Raw genomic sequence first — 9,771 nt, forward strand, 5'->3', positions numbered from 1 at the left:
TGGAATCATCGGCGTAGGAATGGATAGGACAGTTCGTTTTGGAAAGAAGATCATCAATGAACAACAGAAAAGAGTGGGAGATAGGACAGAACCCTGTGGGACACCACTGTTAATAGATTTAGAAGAACAGTGACCGTCTACCACGGCAGAAATAGAACGGTCAGAAAGGAAACTGAGATAAAGGTACAGAGAGAAGGATAGAAACCGTAGGAGGTAGTTTAGAAAGCAAAGATTTGTGCCAGACCCTATCAAAAAGCTTTTGATATGTCCAGCGCAATAGCAAAAGTTTCACCGAAACGGCTAAGAGAGGATGACCAAGAGTCAGTTAAGAAGGTTAGGAGATCACCAGTAGAACGCCCTTGCGGAACCCATACTGGCGATCAGATAGAAGGTCAGAAGTGGAAAGGTGCTTTTGAATCTTCCGTTAAGGATTGATTCAAAAGCTTTAGATAGACAAGAAAGTAAAGCAATAGGACGGTAGTTTGAGGGATTGGAGCGGTCACCCTTCTTAGGTACAGGCTGTATGAAGGCATACTTCCAGCAAGAAGGAAAGGTAGATGTTGACAGGCAGAGGCGAAAGAGTTTGACCAGTCAGGTTGACAGCAAGGAGGCACAGTTTAAGGACAATAGGAGGCACTCCATCAGGTCCATAAGCCTTCTGAGGATTGAGGCCAGAGAGGGCATAGAAAACATCATTTTGAAGAATCTTTATAACAGGCATAAAGGAGTCAGAGGGGAGATGAGTAGGAGGAATATGCCCAGAATCGTCCAGAGTGGAGTTTTTAGAAAAAGTTTGAGAGAAGAGTTCAGCCTTAGAGATAGATGAGACGGCAGTGTTGCTGTCAGGACTGAGGAGTGGAGGGAAAGATGAAGAAGTGAAGTTGGAGGAGATGTTTTGGGCTAGATGACAGAAGTCACGGGAAGAGTTAGAGAATGCAAGGTTTTGACATTTTCTATTAATGAAAGAATTTTTGGTTAGTCGGAGAATAGATTTGGCACGATTTCGGGCAGAAATGTAAAGTTCATAATTAGCATTAGTTTGAAGGCTCTGGTACCTTTTGTGAGCTACCTCTCTATCATTGACAGCACGAGAACAAGCATGATTAAACCAAGGCTTTTTAGCGTGAGGAGTAGAGAAAGAACGAGAATGTATGCCCATTCCAGAGACAATCACCTCTGTGATGCGCTGAGCACACACAGAGGGGTCTCTATCCTGGAAGCAATAATCATTCCACGGGAATGGAAAAGTACATCCTCAGGTCGTCCCACCGAGCTGAAGCAAAATGCCAGAAGCATCGCCTCTTCGGTGGGTCCAGAGGTACAGGAGCGATAGGACAGGATGCAAAAATAAGATTGTGATCGGAGGAGCCCAACGGAGAGAACAGTTTGACAGAATAAGCAGAAGGGTTTGAGGTAAGGAAGAGGTCTAGAATGTTGGGCTGATCTCCAAGACGGTCGGGAATACGTGTAGGGTGCTGGACCAACTGCTCTAGGTCGTTGAGGATAGCAAAGTTGTAGGCTTGTTCACCAGGATGGTCAGTGAAAGAGGATGAAAGCCAAAGCTGGTAGGAACATTGAAATCTCCTAGATGGAGATTTCAGCGAAGGAGAGTGGGTCAAGATGTGCTCCACTTTAGAATTCAAATAGTCAAAGAATTTTACATAGTTGGTAGAGTTAGGTGAGAGATAAACAGCACAGATGTATTTAGTAATAGAATGACAGTGAAGTCTTAGCCAGATGGTGGAGAATTCAGAAGAGTCAAGGTCGTGGGCACGAGAGCAAGTGATGTCGTTGCGCACGTAGGCGCAACATCCAGCTTTGGATTGAAATTTAGGATAGAGATAGTAGGAGGGAACAGAGTAGAGATTGCTGTCAGTAGCCTCAGAAACCTGTGTTTCGGTAAGGAAGAGAAGGTGAGGTTTAGAGGAGGAGAGATGATGTTCCACAGAATGAAAATTAGAGCGAAGGCCGCGAATGTTGCAGAAATTGAGAAGAAAGAGGTTCGAGGAGTTATCAAGACACCTCTCGGGTCGGCAGCCAGAAGGGGAGTCCTCCCTGGGGGAATTTGTGGTCCCCCCCCCAGTCGGGGACTCCGAGGCTTGGTGTATGTGCGCCATTTTGAAATTTTAATTTTGGGAAAAGGTGTATATGTTGTGTGAATGCAGTGGTGTGGATAGAGAGGATCTGTCTTTAGAGAGCATGCTGAACTACTCTCCGGTGTTGGTGAGACAATAGGGAAACGGTTAGTGAGGACATGGGAAGGGTCTTTGGAGGGCTTCAGCTCCCTTCTCACCTCCCATATATACCTCACCGGGAGTGGCTTGCGCCCGCTCGGTAGGTGTCTTCCTACCTGCTGTCTCACACAACACACCCGAAAATTCACAATGAAATTAACCATATCTCCGCCTTGATGCAACGCTTTTACTTTTACTGAACAAAACGAAATGCAATGCAATATTATATTATACACACATTGCGTAAAATTTCCAGACAGATACTTGCATCATCCTCAGCTGTATTACATTTGAAGCACTCCCTTCACGACAAATATTGAAATTCTTTGCAGTTATATCAACCTCTGAAAACATTCTTGCGAGAACAATCACTAAAACCACTAAGAACCGGCGTAAGAAACACACAGTACGTGAACAACGTACTGCGTATTTACTGCGGATACTTACATATGCGAGAGAACTCGGCCGTCTTTCCGGATGTAAACCTCCGTCCTTCTGACTGAGACTGTGTGTGTGTGTGTGTGTGTGTGTGTGTATCTGACTAACTGGAAACTCGCGTATGTGAGGGAGTGTGACTGACTGTATCCGTTCGTCTTTATGCAACCTACTGTCTACCTTAGCTAACGTATCCAGAAACAACTCTACGTGTATTTGTGTGGATAAGAGGAGACTAGCATTGGCAAGAAGCTATTACTTACTAATCTGTCCCGTGGAGATTCACGCGCGTGTGTTGTTCTGTTGCCGTCGGAGGTGCGACAGATAATGTTTCGTCCTCCATCCCTGGGCTTCTCTTTACATGAGTCAGACAGCGAGCGAAATGGAGTGTTTTGTCTTCGTGACCATGGGAGGAGAGGAGGAGCGAGAGATAGACAAGGGATGGAAGGAAAAACATATGACGGGAGGAGGGAGGACAGGGGTAAAAAAGAGGGTATGAGAAAATGAAAGGAAGAGGAGCGTATGCGTTGCTGGAAAAGTTTGTGTAATGAGAGAGAGAGAGAGAGAGAGAGACTCAGCACTTTGACTATTACTGAACCAGTTTTCTCTCTCTCTCTCTCTCTCTCTCTCTCTCTCTCTCTCTCTCTCTCTCTCTCTCTCTCTCTCTCTTCTCTCTCTCTCTCTCTCTCTCTCTCTCTCTCTCTCTCTCTCTCTCTCTCTCTCTCTCTCTCTCTCTCTCTTCTCTCTCTCTCTCTCTCTCTCTCTCTCTCTCTCTCTCTCTCTCTCTCTCTCTCTCTCTCTCTCTCTCTCTCTCTCTCTCTCTCTCTCTCTCTCTCTTTGTTTGCAACCTCGAGAAAGACATACGAGGAGAAGAACTGGTGCGGTGAAAGTGACTTGCTGCCGTTTTTATCTTAATATATATATATATATATATATATATATATATATATATATATATATATATATATATATATATATATATATATATATATATATATATATGTGTGTGTGTGTGTGTGTGTGTGTGTGTGTGTGAGAGAGAGAGAGAGAGAAGAGAGAGAAGAGAGAGAAGAGAGAGAGAGAGAGAGAGAGAGAGAGAGAGAGAGAGAGAGAGAGACTCATCATTGACTATTGCTAAACAGTTGTCTCTCTCTCTCTCTCTCTCTCTCTCTGATAACTGGTGAATGAGAAAGTGACTTGATGCTGTTTTTAGCATGAGAGAGAGAGAGAGAGAGAGAGAGAGAGAGAGAGAGAGAGAGAGAGAGAGAGAGAGAGAGAGAGAGAGAGAGAGAGAGAGAGAGAAAGCATACGGATACATACGGAGTTGAGGGCAGGACTTTGATAAACGAGGAAACAAATATGCGAATGAATATATGAATAAATATTACGAGGAGAAGGAATGTTGAAGAAATGAAACAGGAGAAAATAGTGGAAGGACAAGGCAAGGGAGATTACAGGTGTGGAGAAGGAGGAAGAGAACAAAGAAAATATAACGGAAGGTGAAGGGAATAAAAAGGAAGGAAGGGGAAGCTGAGGGACACACACACACACACACACACACACACACACACACACACCTAGTTCGTCATTGCCTGGATCCCTTCATTATCACACAGTCTTTGGTAATTAATGGCGTTGTGATAGTTGTGGTGGCTGACATATATATATCTATATATATATATATATATATATATATATATATATATATATATATATATATATATATATATATATATATATATATATATATATATATATATATATATATATATATATATATATATATATATATATATATATATATATATATATATATATATATATATATATATATATATATATATATATATATATATATATATATATATATATATATATATATATATATATATATATATATATATATATATATATATATATATATATATATATATATATATATATATATATATATATATATATATATATATATATATATATATATATATATATATATATATATATATATATATATATATATGATGATGATGTTGTTGTTGTTGTTAAGGATTTATACCCTCCTAAAAGGGGGGTGCACGGGCCTTTGCCAATGTCGGCCCATAGCAGGGTGCCGACAGACCGACTCTACCGGCTGGCGTCAGCTGAGCCGACCAAATCGGTCTGTCGACGGGGACTGGGGTACGTGTCTCTGATGTGATGATTATAGTGATGTTTGTAGTAGTTGTGATAGTGATTATCGTGGTACCTATTCCCCTTACTTGTGATGATGCGGCTGGTGGTTTTGGTCGTGGTGGTGGTTGTGGCTGTGGCGATAAAGAAATTTTTCACTATGATTATTATGATTTTGAAATCTTACCACAATGCTGATAAATGACGGTAATCACGATGATAATGATAACTTTATCCGGTATGATTATGTTGAAAAAAGTTTTAATCGAGACATGCGGTAACAGTATTTATTCAGCACAACAACGAAAGAAATGTTTATATGGTTTAGGCTGAAAACGTGTTCTCTGTTATATCTTAAAGCTTGACATTTTCTTTGCATATTTTGCTTTTCAGGGAAAACAACACCGTAATAAGATATAAATATTTGCAGCACCCTATATCGGATATATTGCATATTCATAATTCTTATTTTGTGGGTAATGCGCAAGTTTAGGGCTTCTAAAATTCATTGATGAGGACTCGAATGATATTTTATATAAAAAAAGGTTAAGAACTGAGAAAAAAATAACGTTATTAATATCTTTCTTGTTTTTGTTCTTGTTCGTCTTTTTAGCAGTAGGAGAAGTAGTAGCAGTACGAGGAGGTGATATGGGTGAGGGTGATGTGTCGGGCATGGCGGGGAAAAAAGGAGGAGGAAGAGGAGGTGATGGCCGTGAGGGTACATGATGGGTCTGGCAAGGCGGGGTAAAAAAAAACGGGTAGGAGGAGGAGGGGGATGTGGTTGTGACGGTGGTTTTGATTATTGTGGTGTTGGTAGTGAAAGAAGGAGGAAAAGGTGTTCATGTTCTTGTACATTTTAGCTGTAGTAGTAGTAGTAGGAGGAGGAGGAGGAGGAAGAGGAGGAGGAGGAGGATGTTTTTGTTATTAAAGATTTACTCCATCCTTCAACGGGGAAACACGGGGCTTTGCCAATGGTGGCCCGTAGCAGGGTGCCGACAGACCGACTCTATCGGCTGGCGTAAGCCGAGCCGACCAAGTCGGCCTGGTGACGCGGAATGCGGTGTCTCTGGGGTAGGAGGAGAAGGAGGTGATGGTGGTGAAGTGATGAGTCGGGCATGGCGGGGTAAAAATGGAGAAAGAGGATGAACAATGGGATGTTGTGGTGGAGTGATGATGGTTTTGATTATTGTTTGTGTTGGTGAAAGGAGAAGGAAAATGAAGAGGAGGTAGAGAGGGAAGAACAGCAGGAGCATGAGAAGGAACAGGAAGAGGAGGAGAAGGAGGAGATACGGAGGTGCCTATTGTAACAATCACAAGGAATTTATATAAAAAGGGGTTACTGCATGAGAGAGAGAGAGAGAGAGAGAGAGAGAGAGAGAGAGAGAGAGAGAGAGAGAGAGAGAGAGAGAGAGAGAGAGAGAGAGAGAGAGAGAGGGGGGGGGGGGGAGACAATATAAATATAAATATATATATATATATATATATATATATATATATATATATATAAATATCTATATATATATAGATATATATACAGAACAGTGGATATGGATAGTCTGCTAAGCAATCACATAAGATTTTGTTTACAAAAAAAGGCTCTTTGAATTATTCAGGTCAGTTTAAAAGAAATAGGAGAGAAAAAAGTTACAAGCTATATATATATATATATATATATATATATATATATATATATATATATATATATATATATATATATATATATATATATATATACAGTCGTCCCTCAATTAGTACGGGGGTTAGGGACCCAGGATTCCCGTACTATTCGAAAATCCGTATAAAATTAGTGCCCCCCTTAGATGCACTCCTGGGCTATGCTTGAGAGAGGGAATCGGGACTCTCGGAACGTCCCGAGTGTTCTCGAACGCGTGACACGGCAGCACGAGTTGCCAATTCGGGACGTCTGCTGGCTACCGGTTTTGAGAGGTGGAGCGCCTTCATGCTGTGATGACGTCATCAGCAAATATGGCGGCCCAAACAAACATATATAAGTGTTTCCATTGCATTTCACCTCTCTGTGCCACCATAACCACTGCAGCTTCCTTTTCATCTTCTGTTGTAAGGAGTTCGTCAGCCAGGACAGCTAGTAATGCATGTTAAACGTTGCCAGGTAGATCAGCGTACGCCATTTTGCTGCGAGTGGGACGCCGTTACCATAGCAACGACGAGGCTGACGGTGGAATTCTCAAACTATCTTTTCCCCCTTCACGCGAGGAAACAAGGCTTCGTGGACCAAACGGTATGCTCAGTGACGAGGAGTGTCTTTGATGCAGCGCGCAAAGCGGCGAGCGGGAAAAAATAAACTAATTTCCTCTCTTGACGAAGAGGAGGTGAAGGCCCGCTCTTCGCTAATATCTTCGCACATTTAATGCTTTATTACAACATTTTTCCATGTTGCTGTATTATTAATTGGGTATAAGAACAATTTAAGTTTTCTAGGCCTTATATAAAAAATAATACAATGCGAGAAACAATATTTTTCTGTTTATTTAAGACTTCACGGTTCCTATGATAATTTAAGCCAACACTGGAACACACCTCTCAACCAGCACGCCCCGCCCTTTCGTCTCAACTATTCACAACAATTCTCTTTTTTGAGCGTTTGTAGGGCGGGCACTTCGAACCATAAGCATGAATTAAGATTGCTGGGATGAATTTTAAAGTGACTGACTAACAGGATTTCTCCGGGCGCTTGTTTCACAAGTCTGTATGAATATGTGGTGGTATTTGGTACTCCGTGCTGGGCTTACCACAGCCAATCTCCAAACTCGTGACGTCACCTGTGGGTGGAGCTTAGCAAAGCTCAGCAATATAGATGATACCATTTTCTACCCACTGATAGGAGCTCTAAAGCTAGTTAAAATATATTTACAAGTGAGAAATAACGAAGGGAGAAAGAGATGTCTCATGGAACAGGAGGAAAATAAAGAAAATAAAAGCAGTTTATTCTAACGAGGTCTCCTAAGCTCCGCCCACAGGTAACGGGATGATATGAAAGCGAAGCAAACATAGCCACGGGTACCAACCAATTAAATGCATCAATGTAAAATTTCAGCTATATATAATGTATGTCACTGTATCAACCACTGTTTACATAAATATTAGTCACACTATATAATCCATTATAGAAATGTAGATAAATTGCATTAAGGTTTCGGTTTTCAACGTTTGTTTGATTTGCAGTAGTACCAACACTACACGGAAAGATTGTTTCGAAGGTTAGGGACTGGGCATACCCTTCAACGGAAACACTCTAAGCGATAGGGATGGGCAAGTACCGTTAATTTGAGTACCGGTAGTACCGGTACCGATAACTCAAGTACCTTTAGTACCGGTACCGGTACCCGAAGGATTTTTTTTTTCTTAATGACTTTGATGAAATTCCCAAATAAATTTCCTGTAAAGAAAACTCTCTCTCTCCTTCAACTTAATAACAACTAGAGTAGAAATGCAACGTTTAGGAGACTTCTGATTAATGTAAAATCACTTAGGTTTAAGGACAGACTACCTAGTCTGGACCATGGGGTCTGTGTGGTCTGATTTTCTATGTAAATCTATGTAAATCTCTCTCTCTTTCTCTCTCTCTCTCTCTCTCTCTCTCTCTCTCTCTCTCTCTCTCTCTCTCTCTCTCTCTCTCTCTGAATGAAGTGAATATTTATTTTTTCGAAAAAAAAAATAGCATGTATAGTTATTATGGATGTACTCGATCATAGTCTAATAATAATTACCATATATATTAGCGTTTTCTAAAGACTCGTGGGACTCACTAACTTTTAACCCAAGACTTCGTTTTCTTTTTACTTGCCACTGTTAAATTCGTATGACTCGTTAACTTTTAGAGAGAGAGAGAGAGAGAGAGAGAGAGAGAGAGAGAGAGAGAGAGAGAGAGAGAGAGAGAGAGAGAGAGAGAGAGAGAGAGAGAGAGAGAGAGAGATCATATTTATCCAATAAAGCATTAACGAAAAAAGAGTTTGAATCCCTTGGCGAGAGTTTTTGGCTATAAAGAATTGTATGATGGATTATATAATATGATTAAATATTGGAGGTGTATATTTAGAGAGAGAGAGAGAGAGAGAGAGAGAGAGAGAGAGAGAGAGAGAGAGAGAGAGAGAGAGAGAGAGATCAACACGTAGTAAGTGGATATGTCGGTGATATGGGTATTGTGTACTCGATCAGAGTATAATAACAATAACAAAAGTTATTCTAACACTAAAAAAGAAAAAGAATCGGACATCAAGAATTATCCAGTAACTCCAATAAATAAATAAAATAAAATAATGGACAGGGCTGTGATGGAAACGGAAAGGAAGCAGGACAAAATGGTGGGATTACGGGCAGCAAGAATCGGCGTCTACACAGGCCCATACCGCATGGAGGCGTGCGCGCGAGCGTCAAGATCCAAACGGTACGGTACTAGCGGCAATGCAGCGGCAGTGCCGAGTGATCATTAAGCTTCCCGGAACCCAAGTGATCATGAGGCTTCGCGGTACCGGGTACCGGTACCGGGTACCGCGAGGAATCGATTCTTCGCGGTACCAGGTACCGGTACCTGGTACCGGTACCTGCATCGGTACCTGTACCGAAGCCTCATGATCACTTGTTCGGGAAGCTTAATGATCACTCGCCACTGCGCATTGCCGCTAGTACAGGTACCGTTTGGATCTTAGTGACGCTCGGCGCCCGCTCTCCATGTGGTATGGGCCTGTGTGTAGACGCTGAGTCATTGCCCCGCTGACCGTCCCCCAAGTTCCCACCATTTTGTCCTGCTTTCCGTTTCCATCACAGCTCCTGTTTCCATTATTTTATTATTTGATTTATTTATTGGAGTTACTGGATACCCTTCATGTCCGATTCTTTTTCTTTTTAGGTTGCTAATAAATATTTTATTGTTATTAGACTATGATCGAGTAGT

At 41.4% G+C, this 9,771-nt stretch overlaps 1 long non-coding RNA gene across 1 annotated transcript in view; it reads right to left on the reverse strand.

Annotated features, from left to right (window-relative positions):
* The window catches only part of LOC127007605 (uncharacterized), a 24,678-nt gene extending 21,904 nt beyond the window's left edge, over positions 1–2,774 (reverse strand). Inside the window, exon 1 of the long non-coding RNA XR_007760302.1 lies at positions 2,682–2,774. This is a non-coding gene — a long non-coding RNA (uncharacterized LOC127007605). The remainder of the gene's footprint in view (positions 1–2,681) is intronic.
* Positions 2,775–9,771: the final 6,997 nt, after the last annotated feature.

This window comes from Eriocheir sinensis, chromosome 36, assembly GCF_024679095.1.
Source record: "Eriocheir sinensis breed Jianghai 21 chromosome 36, ASM2467909v1, whole genome shotgun sequence".
Classification (NCBI taxonomy): Eukaryota; Metazoa; Arthropoda; class Malacostraca; order Decapoda; family Varunidae; genus Eriocheir; species Eriocheir sinensis.